The following is a 19,279-nucleotide window of genomic DNA, read 5'->3' as shown; positions in this document are numbered from 1 at the left end:
TTCTGTTGTTAATGAGTGAAGAGTTTTGATTTATTCATTATTTAAAAGATCTTTTTAAAAAAAACAACTCATAAATTAAATTTAATTCTGATAGTGAATCATAAATTAATGAATTCAATAACATATTATAGCGATTGGAACAGAAAGGTAGCAGATAATTCTTTAATAACAGAGCTGAGCAGCAGACAGACGGGACTCTGACGGTGACAGATGTTATCAGCCTGCAGCTCTGGACGACATTTTCACCAAGAGAATTCTGATATTTCATATGTCACACGAAAGAAAGAAAAAAAGTCTATTTTCTCCTTTTCATTATCTTTTTAATAAACATAGGACAGTCACAGGGTTACCAGGACACTTTCCATAAAATATGCTGGCAAAGTAACTCAGATTAATATTCAGCTTTCAATTTCTGTCCGTCTGAGTAAGTGGAAAATGTGACCCAGTGCATGTTACTCAGAGTTTAGGAGCCTTATTAGAATGCAGTGTGCGTGTAATCCTGTCGTAATTATGTGAATAATATTAATGCCTGTAATCATGCAAATGATATTCTGATGCGTAGACTGTTCCGTGTTCACTGTTGAGAAGCAGGACTTATTATTTCTGGTTCTGTTGTTGCCTAATAGATCATGTCTCAAAATTAAACAAAATTAACTTCAAACAATTTTGGACAGATTGTTGACATTTTTCTGCAGTTTGGTGTTAAGAGGATATGAGAACTGGACGCCTCACCTGCAGCAGGTAAGCCTCACCCAAGAGGTCTGAAAGATTAGTACGGATTCCTTTATTTATACCTGCAGGTAGATTTATTTTGCAGTTGTTCAAAACATACAGCAAGAAAATTAAGTATTGAACACACCACAATCTGATGTCACAGATTTTTCGAACACAACCTGTGATGTGTTCGGAAAAAGGTGCTATTAACATGAAATTTCACCAGGTGTTAGTAAAAACCTAAAGTAATTCAAATATAGAGAGAAACCAAACCAAAACTCATCCCTATATCCCTAATAATATGAAATGACCCAGACCACCGGGCTTAACAAGGTTTCTGAGGGGAACCGTTTGGAGGTGGGAACATCAAACTGGCAAACTTCATATAACTCAATGGAGGATGACTGGAAAAATGTACCAAGACATTTTTGAGAGAATTTTGCTGGCGTCTACCAGAATGTCGAAGATGAAGCGAGGGTGACAATTTCAGCAAGACAATAACCCCAAACACAAAGTCAAGAAACTCTCAACTGGCTTCAGAGAAAGAAAATAAAGCTGCTAGATTAGCCCAGCCAGTCAGATGACCTGAATCCAATTAAAAATCCATGGAAAGAGCTAAAAACATCAGAGTTCATAGAAGAAGCTCACGGAACCTTCAATGTTTAAAGTCTGTTTGTGTGGAAGATCGGGCCGAAATCCCACCTGAGCAGCTCGTCCTTACAGGAGGAGGCTTGAAGCTGCCATTAACAACAGAGGCTTTTGTACAAAGTATTAAGTAAAAATCAGTTAGCGTGTTCATTACTTTTTTCCAGAATGAATTACTTCAATTGCTACCAACACCTGGCGAAAATTTCATTTCATGAAAAATTATTTTACCCACTGCAAACAGCATCTTTTTTAACAACCAATGTAACATAATTACTTGAATATGCTATAAAATAGCAGTATGTGCCCATAAAGTACATAATACTGCCCCTTAAGGCTCAGTTTTTTTAACTCTTGCATACTGAGACATGCCAAGTCTTAGAGTTTGTAAAACACCAGTGCTGGACTTCTGCCTTCATTTATTATTTTAATAGCAAAGCCTTCCCAGGCAGGTGGTTATAGAACAATAACTGAGTCTGAACAACCTCGCTATAATTTTCCTGATAATCATGTGGCAGCCCAGCTTGGTAATTTTGATGTAAATTACTAGTTTTGTTAATAATTTCCCTAAGCAATTATTTATAGTTATTCATAGCCAAACGATTACCCTGTTGTTGCACAACACTAAAAGATCGGGTATTTAGTTAAATCATGTATAATCCACCTGGAATAAGAGCTGCTGCTCAGCAGTAATGACAGGCCCCTCCATGCAGACAGCTATTACCGTCAGTCAGTGTCACTTTACTTTCAAAGAGCAATCCTCATGAGAAATGGTCTAATATGCCTCTGTGAAGATAAACTGAGTGATCACTCATATTCATCTACAATGCACAAAGGGACAGTTTAAATGTGAATGCATCACTGTGGATTACATCTGATACTGAAATAAAGTTGTCAGGAATTTTGAGAATATGACGAGGTGAATATGAGCAATTGAAAGACACTGGATACCTAAACATCAACTTTAAAGTCTTTTTAAAAAGGCAAACATATTTAAATATACATTTTTTGCGGTAAAGATGGTCAATAGAAAAAGAAAAGACACCTCCCTATGTGATCACAGACTGACCATGCTATGTTGCTGTCATGCTTCCAACCATTTCACCAAAGACTCTAACACTGTTTACATTTACAATGTACAAAGGTTTATTAAGGTTTAAGGACAAAAACTTAATAAATAAACAAATGATGCTTAGCCTGGTGGGACACAAGTAAAGCCTGGAGACCCACCAGGCTTATGACACTCTGAGGGAAACCCTGTAATGAACATGTTTTCATTATTCTGCTTTTAGCCAAATATAACTTAAACTCAGTACACATTTGGCAGTTTTAAAAATCATATGGGACTTGATCATTTCACACTGTGCTTGTATGGCATACTAAAACCTTGATGCCACACTTAACTGTTTTAGATGTCAGACTTCAACAGATATATAGTGAGAGCAACCCTGAGTGGACAGCAAATTACCAATGTCAATTATTTTAAAACTTTGAGTCTGAAATGGATGAGAAGAAAAAGATGGAACAAGAAAAAAAGGCAGGCCATCATTCAGGCGTCTGCCCCAGCAGCAGTCACTCACTACTCAATTCTTTTTCGGAAGATTTGTTCAGATCCTCAGTCAGGAGGCAGACAGACAGATCGGCGGTCGGCGCACCTCTCACATCGAACCACCACAGAATATTGATTTAGGCCTGAGACCAGACGTGTACGTTTGATTCTTTCACCACAACAGGCTTTCTCTGCCAAATTTTCCATGATAAAACAGAGAAAAGAGGACTTTATTTTTTCTTTAAATATGTAAATGTGGTAATCTGTCTTTAGAATGTGGAGAAGTCTGCTTCTACATCTGCAGAAGGAGGGAAAAATGAGAAACCATAGCAATGAACTACATAAATATATAATAACAACTACAACATCACTGAAAAGTACATGGCACAAGTTAATATGAGACATATGTAGAGGTAACCATAGCATAACAAAGAGTATATCTGGAAACACCTCAACTTAATCACCTGTATGCGTGTGTGTGTGTGTGTGTGGGTGGGTGTGTGTGGTTGCGTGTGCCTGTGCATATTAGACCCCTGACTCAACACCAGGACAGGACCAACCCACCCACCAGGCAGGAAACAATAAAGCCAATAGACAAAAAACCCAAACACCCAAATATTGTTAAATAATTCATAAGTAAAGAAAGTCCACATAAAGATGCACAAAGTGTTTTTTAAAACGTTGTTTGAATGAACCCCACATCAAATAAGCCAACAAAGACTACCAATGTCTTTATTCAATTAAGATTTGAATAAAATTAGTGAAGACACACTTGGAAATATATTTCAGGACAAAAGAAAGACTATGACAAAACATCTATACAACAATAACTTCTAACTTACTAACAGCTTCGTTATTAATTTTTTAAAGAAGGGTTATGGAGTGGCTACAAGCAGTGGAGCAGTCGAGGTAACTACCAGGAGCGTCTCCAACCAGAACAATCAACCCTTTCTCTGCAGAATCTGACTCAATTTGCAATGACCTCTTTGTGCAAAGAGCCATCTTGTCTAAAGCTGCCATCACAGTTTCTTATCTCGCTAGACCGGTCAGTGTTTCTTAACACACTTTCATATGAGCATAGAGTCAGACACTTGAACTGAAGAGCAGATTGTGCAACATTGTCATGTTCTTACAAAGCATCTATGCTGTTTATAATGTGATTCTGCTACATATGAAGTGAAGGGATTCAGATTTACAGTTTTCTTTTTTCGTCTTTCTCCATAACATTCAGACTAAAAGTTAAAACCTTTGCACCATGTCTTGTCCAACAAGAGGGACATTCAGGTGTAACAGCAGCATCAGGGCATGTTGGTTCACACAAATATAAAGTATTAAAATATTTTAAAAACATACAACAAACTAAATGAAGAATAAAATTCTGCACATTAAGAACAAGACTATGACTTAAACATACTGTGCAGTTATCAGAAAAATTTTCAATCCATTTTAATGTGTTTTAAAAGTGTCTTAAATTGTGTGACAGCATATCAGCACGGCATTATTAGGTTTCTGAAGGGTTTTGTAGATGGAAAAAAGGAGTAAATTTCAACCCAAAAAATCTGAAATTTCTAGATTAATCTCAGATTTTCAGTTTTTTCTAGGAAATGTAACATTTTTCAAGAAATTTTCTGATATTTTGGCAGAAATGTACTCCTTTTTTCTGTTTGTCCCTGATTCACCATCGTAGCGTTAGCTTTTTTGTGCTATTAAACTTGCCTTACAACTGGCTACAGACTGATCTGTTTCTCTCATCTGTCATATTTTTTGCCCCGAGCTCACACACCTACTGACATGTGGCTGTTGAGAGTCAAATATTTTATTATGGTGCAGAACAAAACCTGAGGAGAACACAGTGTGCAATCTTCTGCTCTATAACTCAACGCACTCTGTCGTCTGTGCTTCATTGCTTGCTTTAACCTCTCCTCGCTGTGTCGTGAAGATTTTCAAACTCATCTTCACAGCAAATTACTCTGAGTTGTTCACCAGCGGAGCGCAGTCACTATTGTGTCTTCATGTCTCTACTTTCTGAAAAAATGTTTCATCCGTTTAGGAATGGCTGCTTTACACAAAGCAAAGTTAAGCAATCACACTTTGGAAGCTTCACACAAGGACATTTAGTCCAGGTTCAGAATCAAAATCAACTTTCTTGGAAAAGATTGCGTGCACAAACCAGGAATTTAACCTCTGTTTTATTTGCTCGCAGTGTACAGACATTAATTATAATCAGAATCTGAATGCTTTTATTATTATTGTACCAAAGCACAACAAACTTTATTTCAGTACACCCCACCCAGAAGACGGTCTGTCTGTGGCTGCTGCCCCTGGAGGTTTGTGTAAAATACAAACTGTAGAGGAAAGAAAATAAGGGATAAAATAAACACTGTATCTATATCTGTAGGTGTATATGAAGCCATTTTTTCTTAAACAAAAAATGGATATTGTGCTACTGTAAATGGTCTTGTTTAAGAGCAGAGTAGTTGACTCTGGTTGCAGTGTTCATCAAAACCAAAAACAAACTGTCTCTATGGTGGCTGATATTATCAAAGAAAGTTCTGATTCAGTGACCTGAAAATGATTGTGTCCAGGATGTGAGGGGTCTGCAGAGATGTTAGACACTCTTTTCTTAACCCAATACAGTATTAGTATTAGTGCACACATAATAGTGTGTCCACAAATACTGTGGACACTACTAGGAGTAACCTTGAAGAAAGAGCACAGAGCAAGATAAGTCACAGAATTAAAGGAGATCCATAAGCGAAGTCCCACCCAGGACCACATGGGTGTGGCGTTACCGCTGTAAGTTAGCACTCAGGCGCTGACAGACTGGGAGCAGACTCCTCTTGACCTGATGAGGCTAGATAATTTGCAGGTTTGCTGGAGCCTACCCAGCCAGCTGTGCTCCCTGACGTCATCTGATGGAGAACTGGGGGAACTGAGAAGAATGGTGAAACCCAGATCCCAACAAGTGCTAGCTGTCGCTGCTCTGGAACCACATGTGGAGCTGCAAACCGAACACGGCTGCTATATTTAAAGAAGGCAAAGCCGAACCTGGCTGCACAACTCAAAAAGAAAATGTAAGCACAGACAACACAGCTGCAATACACGTACAAAACTGGCAACGCCGCACAAACACAGAACCTATGCTAGCTCAGGTGTGACTGCAACGTACTCAGATAAAGGCAAGCTAGACACGGCTACACCACACACCAACACAGACATAAGTTAAACATGGCAGCTGCGATGAGAGACACACACTCACAAACAAAACTCCAGTAGTTTGGAACTGGGCTTAACAGCGAATAAGGGAAGCTGTTGTTACGCTCTACCTCCACGTCAAAGAAAAAAAACAAACTTATCAGTTTACTAATTTATGTATTGCTACAGCGTAGAGTCAGTAGATGTGTACATTACATTTACATTTCCCTGATCTGATCAGAAAAGCACAACCATCACTTCTGCCAGTCTGACCTCAGAGTTCCAGTGTGTCGGTTCTCAAACCAGTGAGGAAAGCTGAAGTGAGGCCACAGATGACGGAAAATAAGATGCACTGTTACATCTTAAATCTCATTTTACATTTTAGAGAGAAAAAGGGAACATTTTGTTTTCAACAATAAATAAAAGTGCGCTGAAGTGATGGACATCAAACACTAACACTGTGGGATCTGTGATGCAGCAGTTTATTCATGTATCTCTGACCTGCTCATCACTGTCTGCAGCAGGTCCAATAAGGGTCATAATTACCCTCTGGTTCAAGAAGTCAAAGTCCTGCTGATCTGATCTTCTGTGACTCCTGGAGCCTCAGGGGTCTGCTGGACTTTGAAGTCTCCTCTGCAGTAGAGGTTATTCAGCTCTATAATAGGATTGCTCCATGTAAACTAAAAACAAATTGAAGCATCATGCTGGACCTCAAACAACATGTTCTCCACTCTTTAAACTCTCCCTCAGCCCCTTTTCTCTTTAGCACAGCTAAAACGCTCCTAACACTGACTCAGGATTGGCTGAACTCAGGAGCTGTCTGTGTCCTGGAGATGACCGTGTGTTGAGGCTCTTGACGCTCTGACTCCATCTGCAGTCCATGCTTTGCGAATCTCCCTCAAGCTATTCAGTGGGCTTTGCTTCTCAATCCTTTCAAAGCTCTTCCTATTTGTTGTGTATTTTTCAATCAAACTTTTTTCTTCCACTCAACTTTCCAATAGCATGCTCGGATGCAGCAGTTCTGTGAACGGCCAGCTTCTTAAGGAATGACCCTCTGATCTGCAATGGTCTTGTCAGCAGTCTTCACAATCATTTTATAGCATCACATTCTGTGCCGAACATTCTTAGATTCTGAAAGTGAAATACTCCCATTTCCTGTGATATCTTGGGTTTTCATTGGCCATAGTTAAAAAGAACAAATAAAATGACTGAAATGCAGAACTGTAGTAAGTTCCACTTTTTAAACTGAACTACCAATGTCCAAAGAGCTGCTGCACCTGTGTGGGATTTATTTGGAGGTGGGTTTGACTGTTATTACCTCACTGTCTGTCCGAACCTGACCCAGTAAATTCAGACCCGCTCTCAGAGGACCGAACCTGACAGAACTCCACAGCCTCACCCACAGATCACCTCCCTCCCTTGTAAACCGCGCGGAGTCCCGGTAACTGGGTCCACGGCGGCTGCGCGTGCGGCAGCTACCCTGCACGTGCGTGCGCAGTTTCTATTTGCTCTCTTGGAGACGGTGATCAGACCCAGTCCCGACCTGACCACGCGACCCGGTGAGTCCACCTGTCCGTGTTGTCCTCCGCCCGCCGTCCTGTTCGTCTTGTCTCGTTGTGTCCGTGGAGTGAGACGCAGACTGTGGACTCTCCCGGCTGTTCGCGCGCGCTCCGGCCGCCAGACACTGACCGACACAACGACCCGCCGCTCGCCGCCTGCCTGGGAGGGAAACTTCTGATCCTCAATAAGCAGAAAATTCAAATGTAGGCAAAGTTGGAACCGGAGCGGCTTTTGCAGGCTAACTGATGTTTAATTGATGGTGAGTGGATTCTGTGCTGTGTCTCGCTGCTGGAGGCAGAATGGAAGCTCCACATCTCTGCTGGATCAAAACAGCTCAACTTTAGGAGGGTTTCCTGCAGACAGTCAATCAAGACATTGAGCTCAAAACCTGTTGCTTCTGACGATAAGAAAAAGAAATAGCCAGTTTGAATTTTAAGGATTATATTGTGCATGATCACTAAGGACTCGTTAGGTTCTGTTTTATATGCACTAATATTATTGCTACCAAGAAAAATCCTGAGAAGATGAGCGCTTTGTTTGTGTCCCATTTGTAATTGTTTGAATTGGCCGAACACATTTGAGGTGAGATGAGAGGATCTGCAGCGGGAGTCAGAGTCAGAGCGTACAGCAAAACCATATCAGATGATTCAGTGTGTGTTACTTTGAGATGCAAACGTGCTGATGGAATCACACTCCCATAACACATGAATATCAGCTACTGCAGCAGCTCTGTGGTGGTGCAATGTTCACTGTACATGGTGGTAAAATGATGAGATAAACATAGTTTGGTGAAACCCTGGATCATATTTAACAGACACTCTTAGGAAAATCAGCGGATATCAACTGCTGTGGATGAATTCTGCTTTTTCCAGAAATACTTGCTATGCCAAATATTCTAAAGAGAATTTAGTCATTCTCCCTGCTCTGCTTTGTGTTGGTTGTTTTCACCCAGAAAAAAAAAAATTGAGAACATGACTTCATCACTTCGGTTTATGCTCAAGCTCAGACAATGGTCTGAGCTTGAGTGGGAAGATCAGATGTAAGAAAACAGACACGGCTGAAACCATCGGCTGTTTTCTGGCTGCCAGCATGTGGATGGAAGTTCTTTTCCAATAATGCTGGTTTCATTTTGGAAGTTTTCAGGACACTCGGTGTGCCCCTTAATTCTTTTTGGTTTTTATTTAGAAAGGGAAAACAAATTTCAACATTTATATATTTTTCTGTGATTATTTCTATATCTTTAATATACATATTTAAACCATAATTCAGAATTGACAACAGTTCAGTCATTTATAGTGAAATAAACTGAAATAAACTGCATTTATAGGAAAAAAACAGGCACTACATTGATTTTCCATTTATGTATTTACTTTTCTTCTTTTAGGTACATTAACGTTACTACAATTATTCCTATTTATAAATACCAAAATAATCTGAGATCATTTTCTTAGAGATATAAAAATCATTCATCAAATTTAGATGAGTTCCCTGCAATTCCTTAGTAATCGGTAGAATTGTTTTTTTAAGCTAGAGGACTTGGCTCAAATAATTTCGGGTTTCCTTCCATAAACATCTCCCTCTCTCTCTTTCTGTCTCCTCAGCATGCCTTCTGCTAACGTCCTTCACACCTGCAACCTGTTTCTAATCAGCCATCTGTTCCCTGTTCAGTAATCAACCTCCCCAGTATATATATGATTTATTCTCGGTCACTCACACCTTCTATTTTCTCCCTGTTACTTTCCCATTGATTCCCTTTTGTTCTTTTACCCTGGATTCCTGGTTTTGTTCTCCTCTTGGTCCCTGTGTTCTTGTGGTTAAAAATTTTTTTGTAAAAAAAATTTAAAACAATGGTGATGATGAAGTTTTTAATAAAAAACTTCATCATCACCCTGATTTTTATACACTGCGTCGCTGCATCTGGGTCCACCATCAACACTGACATCATGTCAGAAACAGTTTCACTGTGACGGTTTGAATTCGGCTTGGTGAATACAGCTCTAGAGTAAAATTGCTTTGAGAGGTCAGTATCACTAAAAAAATCGCTATATAATTTCAGTCCATTTATTATGAATCTTGTTATGCAAATGCCTTTATCTTTGACTTAAAAACAGAACCTGACCACTGCATCTTCAGTGAGAAATATGGAGTAAAATATATATTGTTTAACTCTGTCTCTGTATTCATCCAGGCTGCCTTAACAATACTAGAAAATTCATAGCATCTGACCCTATAGGATGGTTATTTTCAACATTCAAGTTGATAAAAATCTCCTCAGGTTGCCAGAAAAAGGGTATTAATTCTTGAGCTGTTATTAAAAATACAAACTAACTTTCATACAGAAGAATAAGTTACAGGCTAACACACACTCAGCTTCATGTCTTCTTTTAGCTCATTCCAGCCCCAGTTAAGGACCATCAGTATCAAAGTGTAGTTTATAAATTTAGCAGGAAGCTTTTGTCAGGGATTTTGTGTGTGTGCATGTGTGTGTGTGTACTACTCTTACACATGTCTTCCCAAGGGCCAAAATGTGTTTACATGGTCACATTGAGTAGATATAACTACCTGAGGGAGATGAGGTAGACACCTCATGAGGTGGTGTGTGAGTATCTGTGTGTGTGAAGGAGGGTGTGTGTTTGCAGATGTGTGAGTGTCTTGGCTTGAGAAATGCACAGGTGTTATCTTACAAGAAATTCAGCAGAAATGCAGCTCTGCACGTTTGATCAGGTTCCATATTTTTTATTTCATTTCTTTTGTACTTGCAAGCTGGTTCATTAACATTTAACGTTTAAAATTGTACATCAAAAGGTTGGTTTGACCATTTTGATCAACGTTAACAAGTCAGGGGAGAATATAACAGCCAAATAGCAATCAATTTTTGTGTCATGGTGGCCTGGCTGTCCTTGCACACACTGAATAAACACAAGAGTTATTAACAATTATTAACTTTCAGTTTAAATGGGTTTTATTATGTTTTTTCCAGACACAGAGTGCTGTTGCTCGCTTGTGCTATAAAACTGCTGTAAATATAAACATAACTAAAAAAAAAATTTACTTCCCAATTTGACACCTTGAAATTGGGCCTCTGTCCCTTTAAGAAGCCTTCAAAAGGTAATTGCAACATGGCTCCTCCATTATTCTGTTGACAAGCATTCTTAGGAGCTTTGGACTCCTTTAGCAAAAAAACAGTTTGAGACCAATTATGTTCTCATTTTCTTTGTGAAATCTGTGAGCAGAACTTTACTTAAAAAAGTAAAGTAGCTTTTATTTAAGGTAAAAGTTTAAAGGGATAACCTTTTCTTTAGAGTAACATTTTACACTTGTAACTTTACTTAGATTTAAGTAAAATTATATCGAAGTAACTTTACTTTTACTTGAATACAGAATTTTGTAACTTTTCCACCTCTGCCCCAAGTGTTCAGATAATTATTACCCAAATTAATTGAAAAGTATGGCTAGTCACTGTTTCAAGGCAAACAGCAGACTGTACCATGAGATCAATGTCAATGCTGTGAGATTGAAAAGTGTAAATGTGGGATATTCATGCTCTGTGTTTGTACCAGTGTATGTGTTTATTGACTACAGCAAAAGTTGAAATGAAAACCTGTGCCAAGCAGACATTAGAGAAGCATTAAGCAGTGAAACCACTAAAAACCAACACTAAATAACAAAGGCATTAGAGCAACTGGAAACCTTTCAGATAATTGCTATTTTGTGCCTAATAGTGTTTCTAACAACAAAGCATGACAGACTCGAAAATAAAAATCACCTTAAGTGCAAATTAGGGAAGCAAAAGTCAATTTAATGACTAAAACCACTGAACAATAACAGTGTGTCACAGGTTTTGGGTATCTCCGAAGCACTTTAATAAATGTTCCTTTTGTTTTTAATTTGCAAACCACATTAACTAGTAACAGTACAGTTCAAATAACAGTCACATTAGAAAGAAACGGAAGCACAAATTACACTAAAATGACCTAAATGCCAACCAGTCAGAACCAAAACACAATCATCTGTGGATCATAACACAGCAGTCTGCAAAAGCTTCAGGAATGAGTGATGCTCGAGGTCATGCACCACATTTCCACTTCCCCATTTCCTTTCAGGCACACAGATTATTTTTGGTCATATTTGTTATGGAAAATCAACACTGTATTATAAGTAATAGTTGAATCCTACATCGACAGCTCAAGATAATCAAAGCTACAGTTTCTTAAAAGTAGTAAAGGAGTCTGGCTTACGGACAAAAACTGGGATCTGGTTTGGAGAGGAGTTTGATAACTGGAAGTTCTTCTTCTCATGCTACTATGGCGCAGTATTACTGCCAAAACTACCCATAATGCCAATCGTTTCCAAAGCTACTGATCTGATTGACTGGCTTATAGAGAAGGAGACTACTCTATAAGTCACATGCAATAGATGCAATGACACGTTTTCTTTTGACAGAATTTACTGTACTCCAATATTACATCAAGCGTAAATAGTAAACAAAACATACATGCTCAATAATATCGTAAAGCTGATGACCTACTGAATTCGCTGCTACGTTGGCTCTTCAATCTTCTCTGCACAGTGCCTTTTCTTTTTTCAATGTGCATTTCTTTCTATAGTCTTATTTTTTTATTCTGATAAATCATCAGAATTTTATAATTGCATGCATCTTTTGACTGTCATACAAGTAAATGTATTGCAACATGTATTGCCGCTAGCGTAACAAAGTGCTATGCTAGGTATCAAAGGTTTGGCTGTTTATTCTTTTCATCTTGTGTTTTTGTCCGCAAAGCTTAAAACTATTGCATGATTTTGATCTTTAAACCTGAAAGAACCCAGGATGATGTGATACGTCACAGTCATTCCAACATTTGAAAAGATGCAACTGAAAGTGATGGTGACAGCGACTGCCCAGATACTAATACTGCAACCTGGCAAAAAAGTGAAAGCCCTAAGGAAGGTGCAAATGTCATAAAAAAAAATAAAAAAACATAAAATGAGAGATACCAATACTCCACAGTGCAGTAAAATAACATGCCCATATGAAAATTAAACTGATACAATAAAAAAACCCCTCCAAAATAGAGACATGGTTCTTAAAACACCACAGCGACCAGCAGCCACATCCAGTGGATCAGAATTTGTGACCTATGACCCGACGGCAGCAGGTTGATGAAAGAAGCTAAACCTGACCCTGTTGAATTGTTCATGTTGATGTATTTTGCTCACCTCTGGCTCCGGGTCTTTGCCACAGAAACACAAGTATTGGTTTATGACCGTGATGTCTATAATGAAGCCGAGAAGAAGCCACTTTAGGGAGGTAATGGCCTCAATTCATCCAGTGAATAACTTAAAGGCGACAGAGGACGCTATCTACAAAGTGTGGCCCATCAGCAGTGCACTGAATGACTTTGATAAGATGCTGCCATACACACAACTGGTTTTAGATGATGAAAGCATGATAGCCTATTACAGCAAATCAGTCTGCAAACAGCTTATTAGGGGCAAACCAATCCAGTTTGGGTTTGAGGTATGCAGCCAAGCTTCACCCTCATGGTAAATGTTTCACATAGAGGCCCATTGCAGAGTCCTTACACATCTTCCTGAAACTTAATAGGGGCCAAGTGTTGTATTTGGTGGAACAGGAAGAAGTTCCACCAGGATGTGTATTTGTAGATAATGACCCCATTTTACCTCATTGATGAAAATGACCAAATTTTAGGCATACTGAAAAATTTAAATCTATTTTTTCTCTAAACAAGTTCTCCTCAATGTTAGTTTTTCTTTGAAGAAGCTTCTGGAACATTTGGTGATATTGTGTCTGTAGCTGTCAATATCTTCAAGATTCAGTTTCCACTACTTTTATTTGTTTGGGAACGTTTTGTTTTTGTCTCCTGCTGAGACAGAATAATGACTGCATTTTGCAATCATTGGGCAAACTAATGGCATATCTTTTTCGTGTCTTTCATTCAAACTGGTAAACAAATTAAGCAGGAACAAATTCAATGCTTGTCAAATTGAGGCAAGAGACACAAGAGACCTGAAGCACTTCCATGAACTGTAGGCTTTGAATTTAGTTTTTCAGTTGTGTCTTTAAATCTTCCTCTCTACATTTAAGTGATGGTGATGTTTTCCTTTACATGAGAGAAATCAATACAAGCTATTAGCACATGAAGGACATGACTGCAGCCTGGCTTGAAGGCCTATGGGACCTGATAGGCTTTAGGCCATGTTGTGGCTAAAGGACTAATAAATGAAATGTTGTCCATGTCTTCTGGTTGGTACTTACTTCCCTGATGACTGGCTATTTCTGTACCTCCATGTATAGAGTAATGTTTGATTTTATTGCATTGACCCACTTTGGTTCCAGCAGCAGGAAGAGGAGAAGCTTCAGAAAAAAAACTCTGTGACGTCATCAGAATCATAGGATTAGGAGCAGTACGCCCCATTCATGGTGTAGTTTTTAGGAGAAGACGTGGCGTGGCCTCCTGAAACCTCCCACCTGATCGTTTCTTCACTGGAAATTCTAGTTAAATTCACACATCTGTCCCGATTGTTCTGCTAGAACTCTGGCAGCAACAGGCCGTGTCGGAGGGCGAAGATCAGCCCAGAATTCAGCAAACATTTAACAAGCAGCTCCTCCGTGCATGGACATCAAAGAATGATAATGAAAATGTAAAATAACACATTTTAGAGCTGCTATTATAATATTGTAATACCACAAAACCATAATATTTTTTCCAGAGGTTATCGTACCGTAATAATTTCATGCCAGCCCATGCCTACTGCTAACTGAACAACTGCTGTGGCTTCCAGGACTGGAGTTCATTATTGTTCAATTGTCCATTTCACTGTTTTGTTGGGTTCTACAGGATATTTAATCCTCCAAACTGCTTGTGTACAAACAGACCACAGGCTCCTGTGCTGGATTACGTCTTCATCTATTGTTATTGTAAAACTTAAACCTTATCAGGGAGGCATTAGTGAACAATAACTCAGGCTGAACTCTTAGGTTATTATATTCCTGATGATCAGGTGGTTCCCTGTCTTGGTCATTTTCGTCTACATTGCTAGTTTTTTTTAAAATAATTGCCCAAAGCAAATACTTATAGACATTCACAGCCAAACCAGACCGATTATTGCACAACAGCTGTCAGTGGGCTGGGATCAATATGGTGCCTCATACAGCTGACTGAGTCCCTGTTATTTTTAGACAGATTGCTTGGTCCATAAAGCCTCAGGGATCAATTATCGATTGAACTGAACTCTAGAGAGAAAATTGATACAACTCAGAGTATTTATTTTGTTATAGTTTTTTTCCCATCTTGACAGCTCTTTCATTAGATAACCTTTAGAGGAGTGTGATATCTCCCTCCTTAAAAAAAAGTATTAGTTCAACTGGCAGATTATTTCACTTATGGGAAAAATATCTTGTTAAAAGTATAATCTGTCAGTGGAAGTAGTAGTTTTTTAAAATTAATATTAAGGAATCATTTACTTTAAAAAGCTCCTATCTTGCTGAAATGTTACTTGTAAGTTAGTCTTGTCTTAAAAAACTAGACCAAAAATACTTGGTCAGAGTTTGTGTTTTCGCAGTGGATTTATTACATGTTAACAGATCAAGAAAAGAAAAAAAAGCAATTGGCTGAGTTTTATTTTGAAATATCAGAATGCCACACTTTTCAAACATTTATAATGAAAAATTGTTCAAAAATTCTTTCTTCTTAAACTTTACAATTATGTTCATTAAAATTCAAACAAAATCCGCTGAAGTTTGTGTTTATAAGGCAACAAAAAGGAAAAAAAACGTTTAAAATCAGTGTAAAAGCTGTGGTGTGTCGCTCAGCTGCTCCTTTGTGAGGGCAGCCAGTAAATGCAGGGAACCGCTTTAGTGTTGCCAAACATGTCGTCCAGCAGCTTTGCAGAAGAATCCTCGGCTATTTTAAGAGGAAAAAAAAACCACAGAAAAAAAGACAGAAGTTCAACAAGAATTTATCATCGATCACACCGTATCCAGGTAAAGGATCTAACATGAGTCGTTGTTCTGACCACCTGTGCTGCCTCGTCGTTTCCTACCGCAGCACGGATAAATGGCTAAGTCGGTGTAAGATGTTTACAAAACGAAAACTATAGCAGGCAGTGTTAATGTTAAATATTATCATTTCTGATCACTCATTTCTTTATGTGACGAGACTGAAGTGGAAGCTTAGAAGTTATGCTTAGCATAGCACTGGAACAATTTACAGGACAAAAACACAAAAACATCACTTCCTTCATCAGAATATCCTACCCGTTTAAAATGAAAAGCTATCGCAGATGTTTGCACTAATCCTTTTATGAGAACTCTATATTCAAGAAAGAATTTGATGTAAATTGTACGTTTTGTGATTCATATCCTTAAACTGTTGTCCACCTGTTTTGCCGCTGTCCCTTTGTTGATGCTTTTTGGCAGAATCGGTGTGACTTCATCCACAACAACATAGAAGCACAATCCGTTATGGGAAGATGTCTTACTTGGCCTCACTAAAAGCAATTCAGAGTTTCTCATAAATCATTTATTGTCATTAGCTAAATATCATATTCATTGTTCCAGGTAGAGAAAGCCATGCCTTGCTGCATTTTACAATGAAGTGAAGTTTTATATCCCGACTATGAAAGACTCTGACAAAAAATAGCTATTAAAACAATTGAAATCTGTCCTGCTTTGAATGTACAGTTGGGAACCGAAGCCCCTTAGCTTTTTCTTGAATACTGTTTATCTCTATTTATCTGTATTAGTTTTTCTGGAGGCATAACAAATGTTTCACTCTGTCGTTATACAGTGTATCTGCGAATAAAGTTTAAAAAAAAACATCCTCCCCCCCACCCAGCAACAGACTTCTTGTGACTTTGATTTGAAGCAGTGATGTCACTCATCCTGTCTGTGACATCACTGGTCACTGTCTCTGTATTCCCAGATTCCACAGAAAAATTCATTTGCGGTTTTAGGTTCGACACAGAGAGATAAGTATCATGGCACAGAAGGAATTTTTTTTTGCAGAAATAAAGAACACTGCAACAGGAGGAAACGGTTTCCTGTTGGCAGGAATAGAGATTTTTGAGAGCAGCTGCATGAAGTATCAGCATGAAAACGAGCAGCTTAAAGACATGGTGGCAACGTTGAGGAGAAAAATCGAGCGTCTCCAACTTAGTCAGAACACTGACGATGTGAGAAACTATCAAACTGTCAACGAGATGCTTCGAAGTCGCAAAGAACATTATAAACAACAAATTAGACGTCTCCATTCAGATTTGGACAAAGCCAGGAATAATTTACAAAGACTACAAACTGACTACAAGGCCATAGTGAGAACCAATGTGCTCCTGGAACGGACACACAAAACTATAAAAGAAAACATACAGGATTCGCTGAGAGAGAAGACAGAAAAGATAGAATGGCTGGAAAGAGAAAATGATGAATTAAACAAAGAGATTGTTGTTTTGAACGTGAAGCTGGACAGACATAAATCCAGGATGGTAAAAGAATCAGAGGATGAGATGCTGTTGCTGGAAGAAACGCCAACGACCACCATCTTTCAGAGAATTGGGCACGCCTTCCTGGACCTGTACGAGTCGGCAACAACACGAAACTGGTTGCCGTCATGGCCCTTTTAATTTCTAAAGTCTTCTGTGTCCGTTCCAGGAGCACATTAGTTCTCACCGTGGCCTGATTCAATTAGTATGATTGCTTCATTATTGTCACTCAAGCATGTTTCTGTCAGAAACATAACAATGATGTTAAACACAGTGATGAAATCATTAATTAATAGAGCTTCAGCACAGAGAAGTCTGGTATTTTAAAGAGCTAGTTTAAGTGCCTTTGAGGCCAAAAGTTCTTCAGTCTGAGGTTCCTTTAGGCAGGGGAACAGTCTGAGGTTTGAATTAGGACAGTTGTATTTTATATTTCTGGTTTTTGTAAATTTTCTTGTAGTTATCCGGACGGGTAATGTCCTGTTTTGCAGTGCCGGGGGGCCAGACACATTCTGGAGGAAGATATGTGTAAAGATAAAATCTGGACCCCGGCCTCAGACCTCAGAAACGCAGAGTGGTGGATCCTCTGGGAAGTCAGAGGCAGGTGACTTAAATGAAGTGAGGTCTGCTACGTGAGCGCTAAGGAGAGACGTCCCAAGTAAAACCTGTTGATTCATTCCATCTGTAAATTTAAGAAACTCCGGTCCAGAAGACATTTCTTCATAGGTATCTTGTGAATCCTGTGAATGAGAGGGTGAGCAGAGAGGGGAGGGTAGGGGGGAAGGAAGAAGGGAACCAGAGGCTCAGGCTGGAGTGAAGAAAATCTGTTTTTCAGTGGGATTCCCACAGAGTCAGAATGTTTTGAGGCCCGGGCTGGTAGCTCTGTCTTTGGGAGCGGGGTCGGTGGAACCGTTTTGGTTGCAGCTGCTTGTTTGTTTGTTTTCCTTTGGTGGAGCAGGTGTTGAGGTTGAAGGTGGGTTTCGGCTCAGAGCCGGCCACGCTGATTCGTCCAGGTGAGGGATTTCTCCCTGTCAGTCATCTCATCGGATCTGCGGTGTGAGACTTTTGCTTCGGCTTGGCACCCAGAGCGTTCCAGGGTGAGCTGCTTGATGCGAGGCGTACGGCCTCTTCGTTGATTTGCAGAGGTGGGGACTCGAGTCACTTGACTTGGACTCGAGTCAGACTCGAGTCGTTAAAATCACGACTTGAGACTTGACTTGAAAAAATGCTCAAAGACTCGGACTTGACTTTGACTTTCATGCCATTGACTTGGGACTTGACTCGACTTGAAGCTGTTTACTTGAAAAGACTTGATATTTTTTACTCAAAGTCTTAAAATTTAAAACACATTATTTATAAAGTGGCGTCATTAATTAATTTCACTCATTCCGTATCAATATGCGCAGACCGTCACTATGGTTTTCCTCTCTCCTTATGTATGTATGTGTACGTAGCTGCAGCACAACCAATCAAATTAACAAGATTTGGACGTTTAAAAAAAACGCGGCAAAGCTACAGAGCTCAGGGAACGAAATACGAAATAACCGCTCGAATATGCTTCCGCGAGTAATTTCTTTTGGCTACGTAGGTTATGAACTTTCGACTAAAAAACGAACTGCAACTTGTAAAACATGCAAGAAGAGAATATTGGATGGAGATGCCACGACGTCCAACTTTGTCCGGCATTTGAAGCTTCACAAAGATCGGTAGGTGGCGCTTTTCTTTTGCTGTAAGATAGTTGACTTTAGCTAACTTCGTGTTAGCATGTGTACTCCGGGTTAAATTGGTGATTATTTACCATAAATCCGGTCCTTCAAATGCCTCCACAAATAATGTGCACCGTGTTAGCTCAGGAAGCCGGTGGATAGTGAGCGGGGCTCCGGAACAGAAAGCAGATTCTGGACCTGAACACAGGGAACAGAGTCTCTCTGTCCCATCATGATGATGAACCGGGTCTAGTATCATCTAAGGATGGTTGGTGTATTTGAAGACATCTACGTTGGGAAATTATATTGACAATATATTGTTTTGACAGGTCAGAGAAAAGAGGAAAAAACTGCTGTTATGGTTCTTTGTATTGTGCTGTGGAAATGTCAGCATTTTCGTCTTTTTTTATTG

General features: G+C 39.2%; 1 protein-coding gene across 2 annotated transcripts in view; it reads left to right on the top strand.

Moving 5' to 3' along the window:
- The first annotated feature begins 5,216 nt into the window (after window positions 1-5,216).
- The window catches only part of npy8ar (neuropeptide Y receptor Y8a), a 53,269-nt gene continuing 39,206 nt past the window's right edge, over window positions 5,217-19,279 (top strand). The window contains exon 1 of one of the 2 annotated variants that reach the window (XM_028026228.1): window positions 5,217-7,662. The gene's annotated coding sequence lies outside the window, so the exon portion shown is untranslated. The remainder of the gene's footprint in view (window positions 7,663-19,279) is intronic. The other variant, XM_028026231.1, reaches the window with a different exon arrangement.

Source organism: Xiphophorus couchianus, chromosome 8 (assembly GCF_001444195.1).
Source record: "Xiphophorus couchianus chromosome 8, X_couchianus-1.0, whole genome shotgun sequence".
NCBI lineage: Eukaryota > Metazoa > Chordata > Actinopteri > Cyprinodontiformes > Poeciliidae > Xiphophorus > Xiphophorus couchianus.
This window is presented reverse-complemented; position numbering and strand designations above follow the sequence as displayed.